We start from the raw sequence: 19,961 nt of genomic DNA on the forward strand, positions 1-19,961 counted from the left end.
AGAGAAAGGTTTTTGGTGCAGAGCATTGTGAGGGTGGAAGAGGGGCCCTTGTAGATCAGGTGCATCCTTACAGGAGGATTTGTGGAACATGGAAGCACAGTAAGTGGGATCTGGTGGCAAAAGAGCTGTAAGATTTTTGTCATCCACTAAGCTCACCTCAGCTGTCACAGCAGCCTGTGGCTCTGCCTTGAACATGAAGTTTAACCCTGGCTCTGGACAAAGATGGAGTGTGAGCCACGTCCAGTGCGTGAGACAGAGTCAAGTCAATGTACAGGGCTGACATTCAAGGTGTGCTCCACAGAGCTAGGGAAAGGCTGGGTCTGCTTTTCCAAGGCCTTGTCACTGGACGGCGCAGTCTGATCCTGTCCTTGTTTTCCTGCTCCTTTTCCAGGCCAGGAGAGCAGACAGATTTGCATAGTCTGTAGGCAGTTGAGTTCAATTTCTCCTGTGGGTGGTAGTATTTAGAAAGTGTTCCGCCTTGCCACTTTCAGATTGCTATCACCCTCCTCTGATGGGATTAGGAGCCTGGCTTCACAGGCATTGCCTGATCCAGCTGGCTTTCATAGGGATGAGGTGGGTAGTGGTGAGAAAACAGGATGGGTGATGACTGTGTGGCTGTGCTGGTAAACTTCGCTTGGGGGAGGGGACTGAGGGGAAGACATGGGGACAGAGGAAAAAGTTATAATTCTCACCCGTAGAAGGAATTCCTTTAGCATTTGAAGGAAATTATCAGGGAGCAGACACCAGTCATGCTTTTCTGACTCATTGTCCTGTTTTCAGACAGCATCCCCCTCCAGTCTCCTCCTGCCTGTTGCGCTGCTGTCCCGATTTATTTCTGTAAAAAGTTATCACAAGAATTTCCCTCTTTAAAAATATAATTAGAGGATTAATGTTGTAATACATGAAGTTTTGCAATGTGCTGAAATCACTGAGAAAATTAACTTTCCTTTTTAAAAAATAAAAAGCAATAACTCTCATGCAGTCTACAACCTGGATGATTTGAGATGCTCACACGAGCTCTTCACTTCTTTAAGTAGAGTCTGCCCTTTGCTCCCAGATGATCCTAACACAGGGTGCCTTCAGAGGGACATAAAGTGCGGTTTGATCTTATAATGAATGGTTAACTGACTTTCTCTCCTCCCTAGCTTTGGATGGAGGACGATCTGCAGAAGAGAAATGTTTTCAATGTCAGTGGAATCCGCAAAAAAACAGGAAGAGTAGTCTGTGAGGTACAAACCTGTATGTGTTTTCTAAACAAAACTAAAACAGTCCGCTTCCCAATTTTGTTACTAATATGCTATTTGGAAGTACCGAGGGACAGACAAGTGCCCCTTTCCAAGCCTCTTTTATACAGTAGAGCCCAGAGGTGAAAGGCTGGCATAAGTTTGCAGTATCTGCGTGAAAATTGCTGTGAAGACTGATTTTGCCACAGGTACTTTTGAAAGCTTGATGTAGCACGTCTTTAGCAGCAGCCACAAACACTTTCACTTCTGGGTCTAGAGTTTCAAGGATCAGCTTAGTCAGCAGTAAAAACTCAGTCATCTCATTTGATACCCTTTAATTAGTCATGTATGCATATATAAATACTTAGATTATCTAATACCTCCTGCTGCAAATTTCTCACTGAAATTAATGAGGTTATTCAAAGAGTAAACCATGAGTAATAATGAATAATATTAGTACTCAGCATGACTAATAGTGGTAAGAGGCAGAGTCTTAATGACTTAGACAAGGAGGGTCTGCTGGGAGCCAGCATAACGATTTGCAGAAACAATTCCTTTTCACAGCGGTGAAGCTTGGAGCTTACTTGGAGCCAGTCGTTAAACTACAGACCCCGTTTTATCACAGGCATCTTGATCTCTGTCTCTGTGCCTTTCTCGAGGCACAGCTTACATGTGTGTCAGAAAATGAGTCATGCCCAGGCAGTTTGTCTTCTGATCCCTTTTCTGTTTAGTGTAGTCCGCATCTTTGCAGCAAATTTTATGGAGAGATCGTGTTTCAAAAATCCTTTGACAAAGCTCCTCACAGGGTCTTATTATTCATTTAACTGAGAGAAAGAGCATGAGATGGGGAACTGGCTAAGCAGTAAGAAAAAAGCAGAATGAGATCATATTTTGTTACAGTCAGCGGTTCCTGGTGCAGTGTCTGGGGAGTGCCCAGTGTCTGTCTGGGGCTAAGGCATATTGTAACATATTAGCATCTATGAAGGATCTAGAAGAGTGGAAAAAATGATACAAAATTAACAAAGAAAAGCAATAATCATGAAAGTTTTTAAAAGAATGAAACATGAGATTGTTTTCCTTGATTTCCTTGTTTTCTAGCACTAGTCGGTGCTAGACGGTCACCTCTGAATGGATGTCAGTGAATATTTGAAGAAATTGAGACAAACTGGTGTATATATATTACTGTAAAGTCATAGACAGTAAAATAAAGTCTGCTCTCGTGCTATTCCTCCTTGCTGTAATTGCAAGTTTTTGGGGAAACACTTGTGGTGTTAATCAGTTTGGGATGGGAAATGAGGAAATTAATATTCCTCCCCAAATACAAACTAATTGAAATTTCTTCAGAATGAATACTGAAAGGGTGAATCTTTTTTACCATTGTAAAAACTCCAGTTCCTTTCTAGTTCTTATTTCCAGTTCTTACCACTACTTCCCCATCTGTGTGCCTCTGCTTTTCTCATGATACATTTTTCAGTAGTTTCATGCCACTAATAGAAAAAATCTGTGCAATGTTAACAATTTCAAGAGATCCTTTGTAAGGCTCTATTTACGAAAATAAGGTGAAGAGGTTTGGAAAAAAGTCAGAGCTGTATAATTCCAGGGTTTGTCCTAATCTATCATTCAGATGTTGCTATGGCACCTAATTTTAACAAGTTCCATGACTAGAATAATTAAACCAAATAGGTGTATTGGATAATGAGCATTGAGGCTGTCTTAATTGAAAATGTTGTCTTGGGGATTTATGATACAGGTCTGGACCAGAGTAATATTTAATAGTTTAATCTATTACATGTCTCCTGATGATTGAGGAAAAATGTGAGTCAAAGTGTGAAAGGATTAGTTCCAACAAAGAATCTCTTTCTGATGCTGTTTATGTATGATTAAAGCTCAGATCAGAGTAGTCTTTGTATTAGGGCCACATAGAATCAACCTGCTCTCAGCAGTAGTTTTGCACTACGATTAAATCACCAAAGGCACATTCAAAGTCACTCAATTTATTTAATACTTCTTTTATATTGTACCCAACTCCAAGTTTTCTGATGCTGTAGGTTAATGGAAAATAAAATCTATGTTGCCTCTCCTAAGGGAGAATATTACTGTAAGTGTTCTTGAAAAGCTGTATCATAAGCAGCATCTAAGGGATGTAATTTTAAAATAATTCTTGCTTGTAGTCCTCTGATTACAACATTGGCCTAAAGATGACCAGGCCTAATCTGTTGCAGTTGTCAGCTGCCTGCTTGTCTGATTACTGCAATATTGCCCCTGTTGTGTACTGGAAGGAAAGAGCTTTTAGGTGATGTGGATCCTGGGATTCAGTTAGCTACCACAGCGTGCCTTTTCCATGAATTTGACCAAGACAACTGCTCCTCTTCTGTTTGGTGGATTAGATGAATAGGTTTCGCCTTTACAGGAGAAGACTCAGCAGATTGCTTGTTGCATGAGGCAGTGAAGGTCAGGCAGAGGGGCATTACAAAACTGATGAATGATTCTGATTGATGGAACTTTTATTCCTAGGCATGCAAGAATGGAAATCTCTTTTATGAGAGCTAACAGAAGGCATGCCAGAATAACAAGAATGTTCTTGTTGATTTATCTGCAGCTGGTATTGGGTCTGTGGTAATGATTAAGTAAATAACAGCAGTTCTATCAAATGTTGGCAAATGTGAGCAAAATCAACAGCACATCAAAACTAAATTCAGATCTCTGGGATATAAGCTTTACATAGACTATGCATTTTCATGTAGCACAGAAAATCACCATCAACACTCTCTGATCCCACCCATTGCTGTGGCTGATGTAGCGTGCTTTTGAGAGTGCAGTTTACTTGTGGCAAGTTGCAGTTTGCTGTTTCTCCTGGAATCTTCTCTGAGTTCTAAATCAAAGCCTAAAAGTGAGAAAAGCCTGTGTGTATGGTTATTATATGCCACCTGCTTGTCACTCAGCAGCAAACTAAGTTATCTTTTAAAGAGTGTTTAAACATTTGAATAAATTATGGGGGGAGATGTTTGGGTTTTATCTTGTTTTGTTTACCTTGATTTATCTTGGTAAACTATTGAAATGGATTCAGAAACCTCCATTGCAAAAGAATAATGTGCAATGAACATTTAATTACATCCTTTCCCCTTGCAAAGGAGATTGTTCTGTGTGGTATAGCATCGGTGATATCTCTTAAGTTAGATCTTTGTCATATCATCTAAACAGAGCAGAAGAAAGCAATACTGCAAATGGAAGAAATTCTTGATACCTTTGGAATTACTCATCCACTGTGTTGGAAACAGTGAAGAAATCTTTCTTATTGTGTATCCTTCTCTGTCTGTTATTTTGAAAGAAAAAAAGCTGCCACCAGCCAGCCGGAATCACCACTTAGGTCTTCAATAAGCAGCTGCTAGGAGTTTGATTTAAAAATGAGACAGAGACAAGAAGCAGAAAAAATCCGCTCCAAGTGGGTGGGAAGGAAAGAGAGCTTTTACAAGGTAGAATTTCCGGATTTTCTTCCTTGCACATATATTACTAAAAGTTGCCTTTGCTTTTCAGGTGGGAAAGGCTGCTAGTGAAGTAGTTAAGGGTGAACCATTGTGTCAAGGTAGCTTGCTAGGGCCGGGACATGTGTTTCAGATCAGCTCTCATGTTGGTGCTGATTCTTATGCCAGTGAGGCTTTGCTGTTGACTTAATTGTGAACAGACAATGTTCCATCTCCTTAAGGGTTTATGAAGCTGTATATGATAGCCAAGATCTTCCATTTGCTCGCTAAGATCTTCCATTTGCTCTCCGGAGAATGTGCTCTTCATACAAGACTGCCCATCTGAACCTGAGGTGTTCAGCTTCATTTTTGCTATTTTGTCAATAGAATTAAATGAACATTTTGAAGATTTAGTATTCTGTAATTCCAGCAGTCCACACAAGCATGGACTAAGCTAGCCTAATAACTGGATAAATACATTTTAGGGAAATGACCATGTTTACTGACAACAGTGTTCTCATCATTCTAGTGGTTGCACAATATTAACTATTGTACAGCTTTCTTGCACTGACTGTCATCACATTCTTCAAACTAGAAACAAAATCAAATCATTGCAAATAGGTTTGAACACTTTGCAGTGAAGAAGCTGGAACATAAAAAAATAACTCAGAAGACTATTGAAGTGTTTGTTGACTGCCATTTGTTTGCTGACAATGGACAGAATGGTTCAGGCAAACACATCATCCAGGATTAAAGCTGGACAAGACCTGGAAACAAACCCATTTTAATTTCAGATTCAAGCATGTTCATTGTTTGTCCATTTTCTTTTTCCTTTTTGTTCTCTTTTTTGCTCGCTGTCCATGTCTCTGTGTGTTTTCAATAGTTTCTGAGTTCTTGCTTGAGACAGAATAGGAGTATCAAAAGAATCTGGCAAGATCAATTATTTCAAACATGAACTAGTCCCCCTAACAAGTTAACCCACCTGGCATGGCACTGGGGATGGCTTTGTGTGCTTGAGAGAGAGGGATGATGTGAGGGTGGTTACTTAACCCTCACAGCAAGTGAGAAAACAGTTTTCAAAATATGGCTAGTAAGCTTAGACTCATGGATTTCTTGAAAAGAGGGATTGATGGAGGAGAAGGAGTAAGGCTCATAATTCAGGAATTCAGACATGTTACCTCTTCAAGAACGGGCTTTAAGCTATTTTCTTACTAAGTTACTTATTTTGGCAATGGGATGGCATGCATACCTCCTGTTTTCAGGTATTTTCGTGTGTTTGTTCTTTTTACCACCCTCCCCACATGCCCCTAGAAGTGGTGCTGTTACAGCAGCATGTGGGATGGAGTCATGGGTCAGGATCAGCAGACTGATTTGTCTGGAAAACAAGCTGGCTGCAGGTGGTTATGTGTAACTTGGGTCAGGCCCCGGTGTGGTTCCCAGTGCAGCCCTGGTGCAGCTGGCCAGCGCTGGTCAGGGGTGGTGCAGAGTCAGCTGGGAGCAGATGGGGGCCATGTGGAAGCAGTGCAAACTGCTGCTCCCCATTCCTGTGTTCTAGTGCCCCCCAAGGCCTTGGCTCCAAGGTAGGTGGTCGGCAGATGTGAGCTGCTGGGGGGCTTTGCAACAGTGTGCGGTGTCAGGAAATGCTCGTGTCTCTTTGCTAGACAGTGATGGACATGATGGGTGTCCTGTCTCCTCAGCTCTGATTTCACCTCACAGGAGGAAGGAGCTCTGGAAGTGCCTCAAATTTCCAGCTGCTCAGCAAGAGCAAATGTATTACACGAGAGTTTGCTTTTCTGCTGTTCTTACCTTTTTGGCTCTTTGGAGCAGGAAGGGCAACATTTGCTTTCTGAATTGGTGTGCACTGAAGTACACGGAGTGTACATGCAGTGCTGCAGGTAACTTTGCAGCAGAGGCTGTTCTTCAGATGGTTGCTGTGGTCTTTTTAAGGTAAAATCTTCCTGGACCCTGTGACTAGGAGAAATGCCATCATGACTGGCTTGACAGAAATACCTGTCTGGGCTCCTCAGAATCCATTCAACCTCAACATTTTAATTATTAGTAGAACTTTAAAGTTCCAGAACACTTTCTTCACTAAGATGAGTCTATTTTCCATATTTCATAGGGTTTTTTTTTTTTTTTTTTTTTTTTTTTTCTTCCCATAACGTACAAAAGGAGAACCAATACTTTTTGTTTTAATTTAGTCTTCCCTTCTTGCTCAAATTTACCTCTTGCATTTCATGAACAGGGATAGTTTAAATAGGGAATTTGAAGAACGTGGATCTATTTTCCATGTATAGAACTTTTTTTGTGATTTTAGGAATCTAAGGAGATTGCCTTCAGTATAATGGAATGGTATTCATAAATCCAGTTGTATATGTAAACTAATTACAAACATATCAATCCACACCTCATTTTGTGGAGATTTCTAGCTATCAATCTAGATATGCAATGCATTAAATATGCATAAGTATTGAACAGCTATTTCCATGGTGGTGAACAGCTGACTGACATTTGACTTTCCATAGTGAAATATATTTATTTAGTGAGCCCTTTTCTAATGCTCTTTGCTTACAGCAAAATTGAAATATATGAAAAAACTCCCCAACCCTCTGAAAATACATCACTTTGACTGATAATATGAGGAAAGAGCAAATATTAAGTGAGGCCTGGGACACATACTTTTAGGTACATTAGCTTTTAGACAGCAGTGCTGATATTCTTGGAGGGAGCATTGCTTTAGAAGACTGGCAGTCAGGTGGCAATCATCACTCTGCTTTCTCCTTTTAGCTTTTGTCCATGGAAGCATGCTATTCAGAATCATTATCTGCATTGCAAATATATTTGTAGTAATTATGCCTCTTCAGGCTAGATGAGCCATTACGTTTTTATTGTGGCATAAAAATGGTTTTGAAATCTCTGTACCAAAGTAATTAGCAAAAGTGAAGGAGGAGATCACGGGGCTGGAATTTTTTATTTCACTCAAGTAACATGGATTTGCCATAGCAAGTTGGAGAAGGCTGATGTTTCATTCTGACTTCATTGATGCTGTAGGTGCAGGAACAGCCATGAATGCTGTGCAGCTGACTAATGGATTTACTTGGGTGATTAATGCCTATTATCTACTTTACTTCAGAGTTTGATACTTGCTAAACCTACTTCAATACCTAGAAATATGCTGAAATCACCTCAATTTCTTGCAAAATTACTGCTTGTGAATAGGGTGCTGCTTAACACAAGCTAGAACATGAAGTTGGTGATACCATTAGGGAACAGAGAAGACAAAACCAACTTTGAAAACTATTGTATGTTTAAGACACAGCATGGGTTTGGAGCTAGCAGCTCCCAGATGTGGTGATGCTCTTCTTTTCCAACACCTAACATCCTCTGGACAGACACTGTCTCAATTAATCTGTACTTCAGTGCAGGCTCATGGGGCATGCATGGAGGTAAAATGTTACCAAACCCTAGTCAGATGCATAATTCCTATTAAAGCTAACGGGAATGACATGCCTGCATGTTAATGTGTGCACATGGCCTTGTGCTATCCTGTAATGCTATTTGTGATGGTGTAGGGGTTTTGCAATGCCAAATACATGTAATATTAAGTATTATTATATACCAATGTTAACGTTTTTCTGTTATTGTGATCCTTTTGAAATTCTGTACCCCTCCTTTGCCTAGCTCACCTGCCATGTTTCTCTTCGTAACCATGACTTGTGTTATTTGCACAACCTCTGTTCTCCAAGGACACCACACTCCTCTTTTTACTCACCCTCTCCTCAACTCCATATGGCAATGTTTTTCTCTTTCTCTAGAGAAGTGCCAGAATAGAGTGGTGGTGTTTTCAGTGAGAGAAAGGGTGTTACATTTGCCAGAGGGATCATTCATTCACCAAGAGATTTGAGGAGCATTATATGTGGCTTGTAACCCTGTGCCAGGGACATTTGCCAACTTCGTTCTGCTCTCAAGGGTCTTGAGACTGGTGGTAGTGAGAAAAAGGTGGCATCCTATAGGACAGACCCTATGTTTTATTGGGCTAACTGGGCCAAGGTACTGTCTTCCACTCTTAAAGTTAATCTCAAGAGCTGGTTCAGATACTTCAAAGTCCTCCTGGATTATACTGTGCATCAGTAACCACAGAGCCAAGTTTGGCAAACCAGTAAAAGGTGTCTTTGGGAGAAAGGTTGCACTGTTTCCCTGTTATGCATCAATTGTTGAGGCACAGATTGCCTTTCTCTGTCTCGCTATGGAAACTGAGTTGTGAATTGAATTGAATCAGAGTCCCAGTCTCTGCAAGAGTATCCTTTATCCTTCCCAATTGTTTGCGACAGGGCAATTTTCATAGAAGTGGGACTTTGCTGCAGGGGTCTTCTCGCTCTTTCAAGGTTTGGCAAAGGTGGCTTGAGCAGGTTAATTTATAAGGAAGGTGAGTGTAAGCACTGCTGGGAAGAGCCAAATGTTGCGGGCAGGCTGTCCAGACAGTGCTGTGCAATCCCTTCTTGCCCTTGGGGCTACAGACTTGGATTTCACTCTTTTTCCCATGCCTCTTTAGCCCCAGTACTTCTCCAAAATGCGCTTGGAAGCCTGGAGAACTACAATGAACGTTTTTCCTCAGAGCAGAGAAAGGCAAAACTGCAGGCTAGGCTGCTCTGCTCTGGAGGTTTATAGCCAGTGAAATGAATGATCTGAATGTAATGGCTGCTCCTTCTCAGGGGAAGGGGAAGCCCTGTATAGGGAGGAATGCACATGGCAAAGCGCCCTTGATGGCAGGGCCTCAGATGTGCACGGAATCAGTGGTGTGTGCACCCACGTGCTTAACAATTCTCTGTATGAACACAGTCACCTTCAGTCTTGTGGTCTTTGCTAGGAGTCTGAGAGCCAAGTACAGTTCAAGCAACTTGAGGAATATGTGTCTGCAAATTCTAGCATGCCTTGGCCTTTTTTCTTGTGCCAAGCTGAGCCTCCAATCATCTACATGATGCTCCCAGCACAAATTCACCCTTTTAACCTCTTAACACACCTTGTATATGTGCGTGCACATCCTCACGCTCTAAGGTAAAAGGGAGCCAGAGATGGCAAGCACTTTTGAGGAGGATAAGTAGGTACAAGTTAGATGGATCTCCAGGGCTGGTAGGTTTGTAGTTCACACAGGCAAATTGAGTAATCCGAGAAAGAGGAATACCTGAATACTCTATGAGTAAGCCATGCAGGAAACTTTCCATAACCTGTGAAACAGAAGGTAAAATCAGGTCACAAAACTTTGTCTTTAGCAGGCTTCAAAATTTGTAATCAACTAACTACTGATAGAGTTAAGCATGATATAGCATAGGCAATAGTCCTGAAAGAGGAGAAATGGGGAAAAAAACCTTGGGATGGCCCCAGAAATATCAGTTTTTACTCTGATGTTAACCTGTTATTGTTGTCAGTAAGTTTTTATCTCTTGGTGTTTTTCCCCCCCACCCTTGTACAGATCATGTTTGGAATAACCCAAACTGCCTTGTGTATTTTTGATCATGGGTCTCTATCTGATCCATGTGAATGGAATGATAATGGGAAATCTGCTACAGGCTTTTTAAGCTTCTGAAACATGATGTTGGGGATACGAGAGCTCCACAACTTTAACTATCAATTGACTAAGGTGTCTCCTCATATGATATAAAACATGTTTATTTACTTATTTGTTACATATCCACTGCAGTCCTGGGTCAGGCTAAAGCCAGGACTTCGTGTCCTTCTTTCCTCTGTCTACCCTGGCCCACAGTTAATGTACTTGCTCTGACTGGTCAGTTGTTCGTGACAAGGTCAACTTGAAAGTTTGGTTGGCATAGGTGTGTTGCTTTTTTCTCTTTATCTGCATTACTCTCCTCAAAAAAATACGACTTCAGGTGCAGTTATTACACACACACACACACCCACACCCACACCCACACACACCCCCCCGCTCTAGCTCTCATCTTTTGTTCTCCCAGCCATAGTTGTAGTTGCATGTCTTTGTAGTAGCACAGCAAAACAAGACATCATCTGGGTTTGAGTGCCTCTGTGTAGGGAGGGCTGCTGGAGCCTCTCAGCCCGGCAGCAGGTTCCCAGCGTGCCCTAAGTTCAGGTGGTGTCACAGTCTGAAGCTTTCCCTAACACAGAGCTCAGGGGAGCGTCGAACTGGTGATCACAGCTTTGTGTTGCACGTTAGCTCTGTGACTTAGGTGCGGCTTACAGAATCTGCCTGGGCGTTTGGAATTGGCAGAGTGCTGTCCTTTCATGTACTCATGCAGGACTGAAAGCAATGAAGTTCTGTCACAAAAGTCTGTCTGCTGCTCGCTGTGATAATTGCTGCCCCTTGAGTAGCAAAGGAAATGTAACAGGGCTGGGCACAAATAAATTTTTAAAAAGCCCACTTAGAACCGGACAATTTCCTTAGAAAGCTCTTATCTTTTGGCTTTAGGAGTTCTATAGAATGGGCTATACAATGAAAAGCTTCCTAAAGACTTCCACAAAGGGGGAATTAGCCAAGTGCTATTCATAGAATTCTATGTCTGTGCTGAAAAGGTAGTAAGCGTCCATTCTTCTGGGCGCTCACCCACAATAGCCAGGAGTTACTGAGCCTTTCAAGGGCAATAATGCTTTCAGGCTTTGTATGCCTCCAGTCCCCACAAACAATCCTATAGTTTGCTTGGGTACTTAGTAGAAAGTGTTTCAAATAGCCCATTTTCCTGAGCTGCCAGTGTGCTAACAGTTTCCCTGACAACTTGGCTATAGTAATTTCTCCTGCTTTTTTTCTCTGCCGATTTCTCAAGAACTGGTAATTTCAGTTAATTCCCTCGTGGGAATATGGGAGCGAGATATTATGTTTGTTTTCCTGTGATGAATTCTGTGTGAATGGTTTCGCCCTGCACACAGGATGCAGGGAAGGGAAATTTAAAAAAAGCTTATCAAACAAAAGAAGAAGGGAAATAAAAGGGAAGAAATGGTGAATTAAAAAGTCTTTTAAAAGACGGAGAAGAAAGGAAAGGATGTAATTCTTCCTTGCTATGAACAACTTAATTTTTCTTTTATTTGCCTTCTTTACAATTGTGTTAATTATAATAGAAACAATTTTTTTAATTATTTGTTGAACTTTACAGTCCTGTAGCAGGAAAAATATTAGTGTCTGTAGCCTATATATGAAGAATCTGTAGTGCAGGCCACACTTTAGAAGGGTTGGTACAAAGTGAATTCTCCATTTTTAATGGAATGGATCATATTTTCAGTTTTTCTTGACTACAGGAGATCTACATGGGCAACTCTGACAGCAACTTAAAAAAGAGAAGGTTAACTTTAGAATGTATTTATCTCAGCTTAATGCCATTTGGTGTTGGAATCTATGGGAACTGCATGGGAATTGCAGCTTACTAATCCTAGCTGTAGACTACTAGTCGTAGCCTAAAGGCTCTGCTAAAACCATCAGTACTCCAGAGTGTGAGGAAGCATTTAATGCACTGCTGGAAAGAGAATGTGTGTGTAGGTGCACTGTGGTGAAATTCTCCTCACAGAGCATCCCTGCCATGCCTTTCCATCTGGAGTGAGTTCACAGGTAAGCCTTTCTTGTTCTCGGAATGTATCAAGATAATTTTTCATCAGTTCTCTCAGCTATTGAGCATTAGAAGACAGCACAGATACAAAAATGCTGTTAGTGTGGGATAACACCGAGTTATGGTTTCAGAGGTCATCAAAGAGTGAAGAACTGAGGTTTGGTAAAACATCCATATTTAATGGACTCTGATTTTTACTTAAGAGACTTAAGTTCACCATTAAGATCACAGCTTTCTAAACCATTTAATAATCAATATTGCTAAATCAGACATTGTTCAGAATCCAAGATGAAAGCTTCTGCAAAGCAGCTGTAGTTGCAAAGCCCCTTTAGTCCTGGGCTCCCAAGAAAGGTCCTACTGAACTTGCTTAAGTCTGCTTGTCTTCAAGGAATTTCACTGAGGCCTTTGGCATCCCACTAAGGCATTTATCATCAAGGATTTAGGGTTTCAGCAGAACTGTGCCTCATTCATCATCTCCTGACCCATCACGCAAACCTGTCTGCTTTAGGGTGGCAGAGGGAGATCACAAGTGTGTAAAAACTAGAGGAAGGCAGTTGACCTGATGGGGGGATTCTCACTTCAGGTAAAACCTTCCTGCCTGGAAATGAAAGCATTGCTGGGGTTTTAGCCAGTAGAGGGAGATGTTAGACGTGCGTGAATCCCACGCTGCACCAGGCAGCCGTGCCCCTAGAGGGGGGCACCAAGCCCAGGCCAGCACTCAGATAGAGGGCTTCCTAATTCCTTGCGTGCTGTGATTGTTTTAATATGCTTTTCAAAGTTGCTTTCTTCTAGGAGAAGCTGAAAACAGAAAACTCAGTAAAAATCAAGTTGTTCTAAGAACACATTGTAAGAAGCGAGGCTTTGTTCATTTATTCAAGCAAATAATTGCTCAGCCAAAATAGGTATCAATGTACACCACTTGCAATGGCACACAGTTATTTTCCGGTGCCGGTTGCATCGCTTTTAAGAGCTGTTCTTATAACACTGTAATTAATATTATGAAGCAGTGATGAATAATGGTAGCGGTGAGATATGGGAAGTATATGGAACGGCTACTAAGTGTTATATTAGTGCTGTACAACAACATCAGAGCTAGGTTTGGGACAGACAGCTTCCCTGCACAGGTGTACCACCTGGGTACATAGAAAAGCAAATGCTTTAGTGTAGTTTGTTATAGTTTGTTGTTTGTTTGCTTGCTTGCTTTTAATTATAATTACATGTAATGTAATTGTAGGTCATTAGACATGGGAAAAGGAAAGTGAGAGAACAGTGGAAAATCATTGCAGACTCAATAGTTCTTGTCTTTATAGTGGGATCGTTCTGAAGCAACATAGAAGGGGAGTTGACGTGGATGATGGCTGCTTATTTCTCAGATGTCTGTGTATATAAAAACACAAAGGTATTTAGCCTAAACTGTTTGTGGAAGAAGGAGATGCTCTCCATCATGACAATTCTAGGGAGATCTTGTTGCTCTCCATGCGTTGAGCAACAGGATTCAAGGTCACAAGGGTGAGCTGGATTTTGGAGCTGATACAGTCACAGCCTACACCTCTCTTCTCTATATTAAACAAGATTTCTTGGGAGGTAGGTGGACGGGGTTGCATCAGAGCATTATCTGTATTAGTTCACTTGTCACCACAAAATTAATTTAACAGTTTGGAAGACCATCAAACCTCCATGAGAATTGGTGTGTTCACTTAAAACATGACTGATGTAATGGCTGATTAATTAAACTCTCCTTGCTTTGTTTATAGCAAGGTTAGATTATTTTTATACTATCAGACTATGGAGCGAAGAATCTTTTGTCTCTTTTACTGATACTCATAAGTTCCTTTGTGACCATACTTTGAAACATGGATAATACTCATTTTCAAATGTGTGTTTGAGTTTGGTATGCCCTATAGTTCTGTTCTTGGGCAGCATCTCACAATCATCTTATCCAAAGGAAAAAGAAAATAAAATCAAAAAAAGGTCAGATACTGCCTCAGGCTTTACTTTAAAAACACACTCCTATTGATGTGCCTGAAAAAAGGCTGCACAATATGACCTTGATATCCCCCACTTTAAATGCCTGTATTGAATATGTGAAGTGATCTTTGTGTATAATTTTTTCCCTTCTCCCTGTTTTAGAGGCTTTCTTTTTGTTCTTTCGATTACTTTGGATGCTGACTTAGTACTGCAATGTTCTCGTGGCAGGAAATGCCTGTATATGGAAATCTTGCAGCTAGACTTCAGTAATTCCCACACAGACTGTCAGTCCTATGCAGTGACTATGTATACTCTGTCCTCATGTTGGCAAGAGAATTCAATTGTGTTCCTACAATGGGATAGGATTTAAAGCTTTTAGTTGCTTTTGTTTCTTGTGGAAACGATGGCTTCTGGCCATTGGAATGGAGAGTGACATGGCCTTTTACACAGGACTTTTACCCATGTTAGGGAACTGATCAGGCTTGATTTTAAACAAAAATTTCAACCTGATACAGAAGAGACTTAAGGTACTGAATTTTTTTCCCTCCCTTCACTCTCAGCAGGTCAAAATTTAATGTACACTTACAGAAATTTAGGACTTGATGAACACTGAGTAAAATGTCAGCACGGCCAGACAGATTTAATTGGTTTCTGACTACCTCCCTGGCAGACAGTGACCAAATAATCCATGCAAGCCAACCTCTTGATATCATGATAACACAGTTTCAATAGGGATTATTGCTTCTAGTATTTATAATAAAATTCCAGGCCAATAAGTGGTGAAGGTACTTGGAGCAATTGGAGTTCAGACCTTTCTAGGAGGGTAATTGTCAATAGTATTGTATATTCCCCAAAGTTTGATTTAGAAGAAGGACATAAAGTTAAGTTAATGTTCATCTTTTTGGCTGTGAAATATGAGAGACCCTCTCTGCAATCAGTTCAATACTTTATTTGTGAAAGTCCAACCTTATCCTAACTTTATTGTAATTCGAGCCCAATCTGCCCTTATCCATCATATCTTTTATCCAGTGCTTACATTTTTCAGGCCTTCTTGCTAACTGCTGTCTTTGGCCATATTAGCCCTGTGGAGTCAATGGAAAGACTCTTATTAACACCAGTGAAACTGGACTAGACCCTTTCCATTTTTCTCATCTAAATCTTTTTCCTCATGCTGTATGTCTGTGAGGAACAGAGATGGTTCTCACGCCCAAGGGGTACTTCTGTCTTTTTATCTGATTTCACTTGGAAATTAATTTTGAAGCTATGGGTTGTTTATTCAGAAAAGCTGCCTATAATTATCAGCTACGGATGTAAGCAGTGCTTTAAGAATTTTTTTCCAGCTTCGGTTGTTTTTGATGGCTAGGTGTGTTTATTAGATCCTTGGAACAGTGACAACATCTGTTCTTACGACCCATGTAATACGTATGATAGTCTGTAAATAATGTATGTGAAAAAAACCCCTACTCTGAAATCAGCGGAGCAGAGATTTTCTTTGATTACTGCTTGGCTCCTAAGATAACAGCACTTGGTATATGGAAGGACATAATTGTGCTAAATTGTGGAGTTACCTGATTAAAAACAAGGCCAAAACAATCTACCCTGTACTTTGGGTACTTTGACCATATATTCACCTTTAATCTTTCTCTGTTAGGGGTACTGCTTGCACAGATCCAGTTCTAGATAGGCTTGTCATATTTGCCTTAACAATGTCATGTAGACACAGATAAACTGTTCTACATATTCTTAAAATATTACAAATGCATTGAGGAGATAGTTCTCTCTTTCCCAGAATTGTATTGTTTGGACTCTTGGCAACTAACAGAGCCTGGGTATGAATTAGCTTGAAATTAACCCAAATATATAGCATATATTAGCAAACAAAACAACTCTCTCAAACTCAATTCTGAAAGTTTCCAAAATGGCTTGATACAAAATTATCCTACTTCTTGTGGCCATGTGTAAAGCTTATTGCTTGTAGCTGTGGACTGTTTCATTGTCCCCTGTTCTAAAATGGTAAAATTGAGGACAAGTGACCTCCCCTCTGCAGGTTATTAGGAGGACCAAGAGCAGAGTTTGGGTCTGTCTGCTTTTCCCACTCCAGTGCTTCCACCCTTTGAAAGAGATAGAGATTTTATTCATAGAAGCTGATGAATGTTTATTTTTGAGTGCAACTTGGGAAGCCGCATTTGAGTTGGTCATAGAAAAACTATTTAGCAACTGGGAGTAATTAAATTTTTTTTGTTGTTTTTTTGTAAGTTGTTATGGTGTTGGGGGCACTAATGGCCATGCCCAACTTCCCCAAGGGATTTCCCTCACCCTGTCCAGGGCTCAAGCCCTCATTTCAGCCCATCCCTGCCCTGATGATGTTGCTGCAGTTAGTCTGCAGCTCTCTGAAACCCCTCACTACCTGACCACAGACCTGAACATTACCTTGAGACAAGCACAGGAGTTTATCCATTTCCAGATCTGCTTCAGCATGACAGTTCCTCTTCTCCAGCAGTGGTCAGTATAGGGTGCTCTAGGGGAAGGCATAGCATGCTTTTAATTAGTATGTGTGAGATTCTGGTCCTCAAAGGAGCCTCTTCCTTGTTGAAATGTGATCTCTAAATACTGAGCCTGAGAACATGTAATTAGTTGTCCTTGCCCTTTGAAAAAATGGTTACCATAAGTCTGTTTTATAAATGTGCAAACCCTGGTAGAGTCTTGCCTAACTTGTAGATTCAGTGTCTGACTGTAGGGTTTGGCTGAAATTCTTATATTACCTATATATAGGTATAAAAACTTTCTTATCAGCTCTGAATTTATCATCTTGCAGTTTGCTTCAGCTTTTTTTTTTTTTTTTTTTTTTTTTTTTTTTTGGCTTTTTCGCTGTGAGGTAACAGAACTATCTACCTATTTCTTTTTTTTTTTTTTTTTTTTTTAATAAGTCAGCATCTTACCTAGTTATATCACCTTGCCCAATTCATCTTTCTTTAAAACCAACTCTAACAAGGGAGCCGAGATCCTGTCTAACTAAAATCTGGGAAACAAGGCAGATGTGAAAGCCTAGATGTAGCAAGGCTGGTGCTCAGTTCCTCTGTGGAAGTAGAATTACAGTCTGAAGTATCTATATGAAGCCTGGCATCGAGCAGACCGTTAAAGGTCTTTAATCCTTACAGTCAGGCACAATACTTAGTTTTCCTGATCTTGTGCCACAGCTGGAAGCCTGTGGGCCCCATCAGTCTGGGTTGCTTTGTCATCTGGGATCTCTTGACACAGAGTGGATGCTCTGCTGCAGTTGAAGTAATTGCCAGCTGTTTGTTGAGCTGCAGCAACTGTGTCATGCATCTGTCCAAATTTCAAAGAAATCATGCTGACTTAGACAAGTGACTAAATAGATCTTAGCTGTCTGGTGCCCAATTCTTGCTTTTTGTAATAAGCATGTAAATACCCTACAGTTCACTTTTCTGGCATCAGTTTTAGTGCATTTAGAAACAATGAGCTTGACTTTTCTTTCCACACATATTGTGGAGTCATGGATATGCTGTCAAAGAATGTGAGAGGTGACAAAATGCCATTCTACTGGGTGCTAGCAAAGGGAACTCAAGGGTAAGGACAATTCTTCAGGCAATAACTGGGCCTAATAATGTTCTCTTTACTCGTAGTTTCAGATGTGCTGTTATTACACACAAGCCATCTATTGAATTGTTCTGGCTCTCCTCTATTAATGTATACAAAAGTAAACAGTCACACACTACACCATTCTATTCTTGCACCTGGAACTATTCTTCTGATGTCTTTGAAGGTAACTCACTGCTCTGTTCTTTACTTTTTTTTTTTTTTTTTTTTTTTTTTCCCCTCCCAGTTTCCTTTTTCAGTCCTCTCTGCTTGTTTGCTGTGTTAGCTGCACTTTTTTATTCCTGTTTCTTGGGCCAGTATTCTAAGAGATCAAGATAAACATTTGAGGGGATTTTTATCTGGGCAAGGCAAAACTTTTGTGGCCAGGAAAAACATTTCAGCTGTATGAAACTATTGTGGCTGAAACCATAGAACTAGCAGGTGACACGGCAGTGAACAGAACATAGATATTCTACACAAATATTGAATATCAGGAAAGGTAAATTAAATATCTTTGTTGCAAGGTTAGCTCCAATTCTTGTTTCAGTGGCAGCTCGGCTCTGCCTTGAGAGCAGAGACTTCTCAACAGCTCCAGGATTTTGGACAGCCTTCAGTGGGCGTGCTGGGGTTCCTGTATGTTACCCTAAGCTTTCTTGGCATTGCAGTCCCTGCTATTTTGTACTTGGTGTCCCATTCAAAGTTAGCTCAGGAGTGTTTCACACCTGTCAAAACACCGGAGCTGTATTCCATGTATTCTATCTGTCCACTTGCTTAAATAGGCCCATTCATATCTTTTCTCTTACAAACACCCACCCATGAGATAGAAGTCCAAACTGCTGAAACACATTCTCTGTTCAAAAGAAGCCTGTGATACAAATGGGTTTGTTGTCATATGACAGTATAATCTTATGAAACAGGGCCCTGACAGGATATCATAAGGACGTGTACGTGTCTGTTCAGATATCATAAGGATGTGTACGTGTGTGTTCAGATATCATAAGGATGTGTACGTGTCTGATCACACTTGGACTTTTTTACTTTTTTTTTTTTTAATTATGAAAGGAGAATGATTAAATTTAAACAATAATTCTGATGAATAGTATTTACTGATCATCTCTTCTCAAAAATACATTTTCAGACAACTTTGAAATAAAAACAATGAGGACTTTATAATATTTTTATCTGAGTAAAAAAAAAAAAAAAATACCCTAAATTTGAAGGCATCAGGAGTCACTACTAACGAAATTACTGGTGAAAATAATTCACTGTGTCTATGCTGACTAACATGTCTGATTTTGTTCAGGTGGCAAAAGCAGAAGAAAGTGATAACCAAATAGCCTGGCAACAGCCTCTGCACACAGTTTCTGTCTCTGTGGAGGAGGTGCTACTCAGTTTACTGTGCCATTAAAATTCAGAACAGTTCCCCGTTGTGGCCACAGTTTACGACAGCAAAGCTGTGTTACAGTTTGGACCCACCTCAGCAAACCTCGCTCTAGATGCAGCACTGAACTTCTGCCATTGGCATCTGAGCAGCATCTGGCTGTGCCAGGAGGGATCCACTGTAACTGCACACACCAGGTCTTGGCTCCTCCTCTGCTGCGCCGCTGCCTGCAGTCAGTTCTGCATCGGTGCCCGGCGCCTTTCACAGGAGGAGATGGGGCACTGCTGCCATCATCTCAGCCCGGCTCTGCTGTCCTGCTGCCTTGCAGAGCAGGGTGGATAGTAAACCTGGATAAAAGCTCTTTGGCTCCTGCTTTGTGCTCTGCTGTGCGTCCGCTTTAGAGGAACCGGTGTGATAGATGAGTACTGTGAGCACTGTAGATACCACTTCCTGTTACATGAGGCAGAACTGTCAGCCTAAAAGGGGTTGTTGGTATTACTTTCCCATGCTGAAGTCAAAGGTAGTCTGCTGCAAAGTGAGGCTATTTCAGTTTTAATCCTGCCATAACTACGACAGCTTCAGGTTGACCTCACAGGGACGGGTACGTGAACATGGGTTTTGGGGCAAGCAAACTTGAGAGAGAAAAATGTAAGAAATAACCCATTGTATCCCGAACACTTCCCTGTCAGATGTTTCCATTAACAAATTAAGCCTCGGGATTTGAAATCCAACCCCAGTTTACAACTTGAATGCTCTGATTTCTGAA

General features: G+C 40.9%; 1 long non-coding RNA gene across 1 annotated transcript in view; it reads left to right on the top strand.

Annotated features, from left to right (window-relative positions):
• Positions 1-19,555, top strand: part of LOC120758505 (uncharacterized) — a 39,045-nt gene extending 19,490 nt beyond the window's left edge. The window contains exon 2 of the long non-coding RNA XR_005702919.1: positions 19,118-19,555. This is a non-coding gene — a long non-coding RNA (uncharacterized LOC120758505). The remainder of the gene's footprint in view (positions 1-19,117) is intronic.
• Positions 19,556-19,961: the final 406 nt, after the last annotated feature.

The sequence above is a fragment of the Hirundo rustica genome, chromosome 1, assembly GCF_015227805.2.
Source record: "Hirundo rustica isolate bHirRus1 chromosome 1, bHirRus1.pri.v3, whole genome shotgun sequence".
Classification (NCBI taxonomy): domain Eukaryota; kingdom Metazoa; phylum Chordata; class Aves; order Passeriformes; family Hirundinidae; genus Hirundo; species Hirundo rustica.